The 8,419-nt window shown below is 35.7% G+C and overlaps 1 long non-coding RNA gene across 1 annotated transcript; it reads left to right on the top strand.

Annotated features, from left to right (window-relative positions):
• The first annotated feature begins 5,558 nt into the window (after positions 1-5,558).
• On the top strand, positions 5,559-6,206 carry LOC133092291 (uncharacterized). The gene is made up of 3 exons (XR_009701038.1): positions 5,559-5,621; positions 5,807-5,858; positions 6,172-6,206. It is a non-coding gene; the product is annotated as an uncharacterized LOC133092291 (long non-coding RNA).
• Positions 6,207-8,419: the final 2,213 nt, after the last annotated feature.

Genomic DNA, 8,419 nt, shown 5'->3' with positions numbered 1-8,419 from the left:
ATTAAATCTTTCAGCTTTTGTTTGGGAAAGCCTTTTTTTCTCCTTCATATCTAAATGGTAACTTTGCTAGATAGAGCATTATTGGATGACAGTTTTTATCTGTCAAAATTTTGAGTATGTCATTCTACTCTCCCCTAGCCTATGAAGTTTCTGCTGAGAAATTTGCTGATAGCTTAATGAGGGTTCCTTTGTAGGTTACCATCCTTTTTTCCCTGGCTGTTTTTAAATTTCTTTGTCACTGACTTTTGACAGTTCTAATATAAATGTGCCTTGGAAAAGGTCTGTTGAGGTAATTGTGCATTCTCTTAGCTTCTAGACTTGTATATCCATTTGCTTCCCCAAGTTTGGGAAATTCTCAGCTATTATTTCTTTAAATAAACCCTCTGCTCCCTTCTCCCTCTCTCCTTCTGGGATACTCATTATTCTAATGTTGCCCATCCTAATAGAGTTGGATAGTTCTCAGAGAATTTCTTCATTTTTTTAGATCTTAATTCTCTTTCTTCTTCTACCTGTATCATTTCTAGATTTCTACCTTTGAGCTCGCTAATTCTTTCTTCCTGTGGTCTTCTCTGTTACTACTGCTTTCTAATGTGTTCTTCATCTTATTTACTAAGTTCTTCAGTTCCAGAATTTGTTTGGTTCTTTTTTAGACTTTTAATTTCTTTGGTAAAGTATTCCTTCTGTTCACTAATTTTATTCCTGATCTCATTGAACTGCTTTTCTGTGTTTTCTTATAGCCTGTTGAGTTTCTTCCTGATAATTATTTTGAATTCTCTGTCAGATCTCAATATTCTGTGACTTTAAGTTTGGTTTCTAGAAAACTGTCATTTAATTTTTGTGATACCATGTTACCATGGTTCTTCATGAAGATTTCTTCCTCTGTATTTGAAGTAGTGAGCATCTTTTTTCTTCAGGTAAAGCCTTTTTTTTTTTTTTTTTTTACTTGATTCTAATGATTCAACAGTTAGTAATTAGAAGCCTTTCTTTTGTTTTTCAGTAGGTGACTATATAACACAAGTTGTTTTTTTTGTTGTTGTTGTTTTTTAACATCTTTATTGGAGTATAATTGTTTTACAATGTTGTGTTAGTTTCTGCTGTATAACAAAGTGAATCATCTATACGTATACATATATCCCCATATGCCCTCCCTCTTGTGTTTCCCTCTTACCCTCCTTATCCCACACCTCTAGGTGGTCATAAAGCACGGAGCTGATCTCCCTGTGCTATGCAGCTGCTTCCCACTAGCTATCTATTTTACATTTGGTAGTGTATATATGTCAATGCTACTCTCTCACTTCGTTCCAGCTTACCCTTTCCCCTCCCTGTGTCCTCAAGTCCATTCTCTATGTCTGCGTCTTTATTCCTGTCCTGGCCCTAGGTTCTTCAGAACCTTTATTTTTTAGATTCCGTATATATGTGTTAGCATAACAAATAGCACAAGTTTTGGATTTCTCTTACCTGAATTGCCTCTTGTTGTATTTGATAATATGCATTTTTTCACCTTGCATCGCCTCTGACAGAGGTGTTGCCCATTGTTCCTGCTGCTAATGCCTTCAGGGTCATTGGTGCTTTGCTGCTGGGGGTCACTGGCATCGCCACCTGGGGCCATGAGATGGGGAGGGAAAATCGGGGGACCCAGGGCTTCAGGTGCCTCTGCCAAGTCCGGGGTTGTAAGGTTTGTGTGTGTCATCACTGTGGGCAGGGAAGGCAGAGTTGCTGGGCACCTCCGCAGCTGGAGGGAACAGGGTCACAGGTCCCTATGCTGCTGCTCAGTTCCCTGTAGCTGCAAGTGGCACTGCAACCAGGAGGTGGGAGTCTGTGCCACCTCCTCTGATGCTACTAGATTCTCTGAGGCTGTGAGCTCAGCCATCTGGCCAGAGGTCCAGGATCACAGGCACCACCTCTGATATTCCCCTGGTTTCACTTTCTCTATGTGTTCCAGTGAACCCACCTTTAGATGTGTAGATGTGTGGATTTCCCCAGCATCCTGGTATGTTGAGCAGAGGCACCTTTGTTGAGTTATGATTGTTCTACTGGTTGTAGATTGAAAGGAAGACACAAAGGGAGCATATCAGTCCACCATGATGCTTACATCACTTAAATATTATCTAATTTTAAGCCTTACTATAAAACTACATTAATCAAGACAGCATCGTATTGGTGAAAGAATAGACACCAAGATCAGTGGAACAAAATGGGAGAAAACAGAAATAGATCCAAATAAATATAATCAACTGACCTTTGAAAAATGAGCAAAGGCAACTCAATAGAGAAGGGATAGACTTTTTAACAAATGGTACTGGAAAATTTGAATGTTAGTATGCAAAAAACAAAAACCAAAACCCCAGACACAGACCTTACATCATACACAAAATATAATTTAAAATGGATCATAGACTAAATGTAAAACTTTAAATTCTAAATTTTCTAGAGTAAAACATACAAGAAAACCTAGCTGACCTTTGGTTTTGCCATGAGTTTTTAGATACAATATCAAAAGCATGACTGATGAAAGAAAAAATTGATAAATTGTATCTGCTTAAAGTTAAAACTTCTGTTATGCAAAAGCACAGTTAGGAGAATGAATACTCAATTCTCAGACTGGTAGAAAATATTTAAAAAACACTTATATGATAAAGGACTTACATTCAAAATGTACAAAAGACACTTAAAACTTAACAATAAGAAAACAAACAACCCAATTAAAAATTGGCAAAAGGTCTGAGCAGATGCCTCACAAAAGAGGATATAGAGATAGAAATAAACATATGAAATGATGTTCAACATCCTCTGTTGAAGAGGATTAGAGGATTGCAAATTAAAATAACAATGAGTACTGGTACATACATATTGGAATGCCTAAATTCAAAAAAATATGACAATAACAACTTCTGGGAAAGATGTACAGTATCATTATTCATTATTGGTTAGAATGTAAGGTGGTACAGCCACTTTGTACTACAGTTTAGCAGTTTCTTGCAAAGCTAAACATAGTTTTAGCTTATCATCAAGCAGTCATGATTCTATGTATTGATTTCACTGATTTTAAAACTTAAGTACACTCAAAAACTTGCATGTATATGTTTACAGCAGATTTATTCATATCACCCCAAACTTGATGCAACTAAAAAATGTCCTTCAATAGGTAAATGGATAAACAAACTGTGGTGTAGCCATATAATGGAACACTATTCAACAATATAACAAAATGAGCCATCAAGCAACAAAAAGACATGAAAGAAACAAATGCAAATATATTGCTTAATGAAAGAACCCAGTCTGAAAAGGCAACATACTCTATATAGGAATCAGCTATATCAGTGGTCCCCAACATTTTTGGCACCAGGAACCAGTTTCGTGGAAGACAGTTTTTCCACAGATCGGGGTGAGGAATGGTTCAGGTGGTAATGCGAGCGATGGGGAGCGGCAGATGATGCTTCACTAGCTCGCCCACCACTCACCTCCTGCTGTGAGGCCCGGTTCCTAACAGGCCACGGACCAGTACCAGGGGTTGAGGACCCCTGAGCTATATGACATTCTAGGAAATTCAAACTATAGCGATGGTAAAAAGATCAGTAGTTGCCAGGGGTTTGGAGGAGGAGGGGAGAATTAAATGGGTGAAGCACAGGGGATCTGGGAAAGCACTATGGTAGTATAGTTATAGATACATGATATATTGCTTTGTCCAAACCCACAGAACTTTACAGAACAAAAGTGAAGTTTCATGTATACAAACACAGATTACAACAAAACAATGTATTTGTATTACATGTGTATGAAATGAACTCCCTGATATGAGCGGGAGCAAAAGTTACTGATCTAAGTAATTGAAATGAGTAGAGTCTGTAAGACTAAGGCAAAAGAAACTGGATAAGCACCATGCCTTAGTTTATAAAGTTACTTCCCAGGGATGTAACAGTGGGTCCAAAATCCTGACACTGCTGTACATGTATACTTGAACAATTAAGCAAATGGGTGGCAGATGGTTGGAGCTAGGTTTCTCAGTGTCGGAACATGGAGTTAGAGATAAGCAAGGGGGAGGATTCTAGAAAGAGATAAGCAAGGGGGAGGATTCTAGAATGATCTATGTAGTAAAGGATTAGAGTTTGAGATTTCAGTATGAACTCATGTTTAGCTTAATATGTGTGTGTGTATATGCAGCTATATATAGAAATGTTTATGGGTCTGTGTATATAACAGGTGTATACACACACACATATTTCCTTGGTCTGTCAGGTGAGATGGCTTACACCTAGTAGCAATAAGCACATCTAGCACACAGATCTTGGTTTCTAATGCTTTCTCAATAACAGAAACAAGAGCTTCTTGCAGAAATGTCTAATTCTAGGATTGGGGCATCAGGTATACATGATGAACCTGGAACAATCTGGTTGTACAAGAGAGCAAGGAAGTACTCCAAAACAAAAACAAAAATGAAAACAAAAGCCTACAATGATGGGAGTATGTCAGAGGGACACGGGAGCCATCTCAAAGAGCTCCCAATGGCCAAATCTGGAACAATATGAGCAGGGAAATAAGTACAGCAGTATTGGATTGTAACCCAAGGTATAAAATAAACAACAATTAGTCTATTCTGATATAAATCAATGATGAATTAATAACTAACTGGAGGAGAAAGGAAAAATACTCTGTTGAAGAAATCCAAATACAATAAATTAAGTAGATTCCCCCCCTCCTTAATTTTGAGTTGTACATATTGACTTCCTTCCAAAGAGTACAGTATGGAAAAGGGCTGGAAAAGGAGGTGAAGAAACCTGACTATTATTTGAGCTATATGACCATGGTTAATAGCAACAATATAAGCCGTGTTGATAGTATTTATCATTGATATGATGTAATGAAAATATCACTTTACTTCTGTGGTAGTCCTCTGGAAAACCCATAACCTCAGTCTAATCATGAGAAAAATATCAGACAAATCCCAATTGAGAGATGTTCTACAAAATACCTGACCAGTACTTTTCAAAAAGTGTCAAGGTGATCAAAAAGAAGAAAAGTTTGGCAAACCTCTCACAGCCAAGAGGAGCCCGAGGAAATATGACAATTAATATGTATTGATTCTGGGTGAGATTGTGAAACAGAAAAAGAACGTTAAGTAAAAACTAAGGAAATATCAATAAAGCATGCCTTTAGTTAGTCATAATGTATCAACATTGGTTCATTAATTGTAACAAATGCACCAAGCTAATATAAGACACTAATAATAGGGGAAACAGGGCATGGGGCATATGGAAAATCTTCATACTGTCTTCACAATTTTTCTATAAACTTAACCATTTTAAAAATTAAAGTTTATTATTAAACATTTTTTACAATTAATTTAAGGGTAGACAGAGGTGATGTCATCTTTATCCAAAAATGTTCGCATTTCTTTTCATCAAGGCCTTTAGCAATAATAATCACCTTATCCAATCAGAATTCTTTGAGGATTGGTGTATTTCTAATTTATTCTTTCTCCTTAGGGTGTTCCTTTGAATTCCCATGCCAGAAGTTTGTTTTGAAAAAAGAAGAAGAAGAAAGAAAGAAACTATTCTCATTGGAAACCCTGATCTACAACCTTTGTTTTCCTAGCCTCCTGAATCTGTCAAAACTCTGCACAGGTATTCCTGTTCTCAAAAGGTACAACAGGCAATTCTAGAAAAAGTGTCCCCTCAGCTCACTTTTGTGAGGTTCCCTCCTTTGATTTATCTGGATTTTCATTCCACAATTCTTGTTGCCTGCATCTTTCTTATAAACCTTCAAAGAGATGTTTAAACGATACTATTTTTTTTCTATTTCTTCTCAGGAGGTTATCGGACCAAACCCCTAACCACCATTATAATAAGTGAATCCTTAAGGTATGTTTTTAAGCATAAATCTGCTTTCTAATGGGTTCTCCATGATAATTTAACTTTGAAATGTATTTCCTGGACTTAAGTAAATTATTTAATTTATGAGATCATTCAGAGTTCTACATTTTAATGATAAGACTTAATACTCAAATAATAACAAATATGCCTTGGACATAATTGACAATTGTGTTTTTGGAACCCAGATCACTTTAATTCTAACCTATTACTCTTCCCACTACATTATACTTTGCACAGATTGAATAAGAACTACCTAGACTGAATAGTGTGCTTTCATCTGCTTTCTCCTTCTTTCTTCTAGGAAAGTATGGTTGAATGATAACTGAATTAGATGAAAAGAAATAGGAATATCTTTATAAATGTAGATTCTTAACACTGTCTTCAATCCAACAATGACTTCTGTACTTGTGTATATGGTGGACTTCAAGGGACAAAATCAGTAAGGATAGCCAAATAAACAAGAATGAGTGGGAATTTATCTCCCTCTTTAAACTTTCATCAAGTTACTGCTATACTGTAGTTTTAAAAAAAATCTATTATCTGGACAAGAATATAGGTTAAAAATAATTTGGTGAGCTTCCCTGGTGGCGCAGTGGTAAAGAATCCACCTGCCAATGAAGGGGACACGTGTTCAAGCCCTGGCCCAGGAAGATCCCACATGCCGTGGAGCAGCTAAGCCCGTGCACCACAACTACTGAGCCTGCGCTCTAGAGCCCACAAGCCACAAATACTGAGCCCACATGCCACAACTACTGAAGCCTGTGTGCCTAGAGCCCATGCTCCACAACAAGAGAAGCCACAACAATGAGAAACGCACACACTGCAATGAAGAGTAGCCCCTGCTCACTGCAACTAGAAAAAGCCCGCACAGCAACGAAGACCCAACACAGCCAAAAATAAATTAATTAATTAATAAAATAAAATAATTTGGTAATTTTCTCTTCAATTACCTTTGTTATTTACATTTATTCACTAATTAGTTTTAAATATTATATTTATTGATTCTTCAAATTTTAAAAATTTCATATTGATATGAGTAATTGGCAATAAATGTAGAATTTAATTATGTGTATTAATTGTGCATACTGCTACATTGCTAAACTTATTTACTAGTCCTAGGATATGATTTGTAGATTCTTTGGTATTTTCTACATTCTACATAGATTATCAGGCTACCTATCGATACAGAAATTTTTATTTCTTCTTTTCCAATTGTATTTTTTTCTTGTCATATAGCTTACCCTTGATTTATTCCTGATACTCAGAAGTTAAAAGCTTTTTTTTTTTTTTTTTTTTTTTTGCTGTTAGGTATAATGTTACCTCCTATAGCTATTTTGTAGATGCCTTTTATCAGGTTAAAGGAAGTTCCCTCTATTCCTAGTTCTTTGAGAGTTTTTATCATGCTAGATAGTTGGATTTTGCCAAATACTTTGTCAGCATCTATTGGGATGATCATATGATTTTGTCCCATAGTCTGTTAACACTGTGATTTGCATTAATTGATTTATGAATGTTGAGGCAGCTTTGCATTGCTGGGATAAACCTCAGTAGGTGACGATCTAGTATCATGTTTGTATATTGGTGGTTCAGTAACACAAAATGCAAGATGCGTATGTCCAGACAGCAAAGACTGTATGAGTAATGTATATTAGTGTTGACTTCTCTCAAGAATGCAGCACTTAGAAACTGGCTTAGAAATGTCTTAACAATAGTGCAATTCACATGGACTGTTCAAGGAAAAATTAAAATAAACTATTTTCTATTTTCTACTCTTTTCTAAATAACAGTAGTATTTGTCAATTATATTTGATTAAACAAAAACATTTGAAGATATAAAAAGACATTGATATTGATATTTATGTAAATGTTAAGTGCAATATAGTGAGTGGTGTGCAAGATGAAAGACTTATTGTGATTTTCAAGAAAAATTTTTCTCACTGAACAGAGCTACAGATATTTCTGGCTGTTTTCAGGGATACAAAATCTTATAAGGAAACTACTATTGAGTGTGTGTGCAACTTCCTGTGTATATTTGGACATGAGATTAGAAAAGGAAGATATTAGTTGCATAAAGGAATTCCTTTCCTCTATTGTCATCTTTGAATACAAGTTGCACTCATTTAAAATAAATAAGCATAGTGAAACTTTCTAGAAAGATACTTTGATAGAATTCTGTTGTAGATAATTGGTTTTATAATAGATGCATAATTTGAGCCTAAAGTAAAAATACAAATTAATTAACTTTTATTAAAAATAGTGATAGAAATATCTTATGTCACTGCCAACACAATTTTTTTAACTAAACACTCCAATGATATGAATAAAAACAAATCAAATCTTATTCTGTAATTAAACAAAAATTAATCAAGTGAAGATAATTACTTCCATAGAAATGAGACCTACAATGGGAAGACCTGCTGTGTTGCCTTCAGAAGTTACACCTCTTTACCTGACACTTCAGCAGGCTTTTCAAACAGGACTTCCCACTAGGCCAGAATTTCTAAATCCTTCTGACAGCCAAGATGGTATTTCAGATAGTCTATGTTCTT

This window comes from Eubalaena glacialis, chromosome 5, assembly GCF_028564815.1.
Source record: "Eubalaena glacialis isolate mEubGla1 chromosome 5, mEubGla1.1.hap2.+ XY, whole genome shotgun sequence".
Lineage (NCBI taxonomy): Eukaryota > Metazoa > Chordata > Mammalia > Artiodactyla > Balaenidae > Eubalaena > Eubalaena glacialis.
The sequence above is the reverse complement of the archived record's forward strand: the minus strand, read 5'-3'. Positions and strand labels throughout refer to the sequence as shown.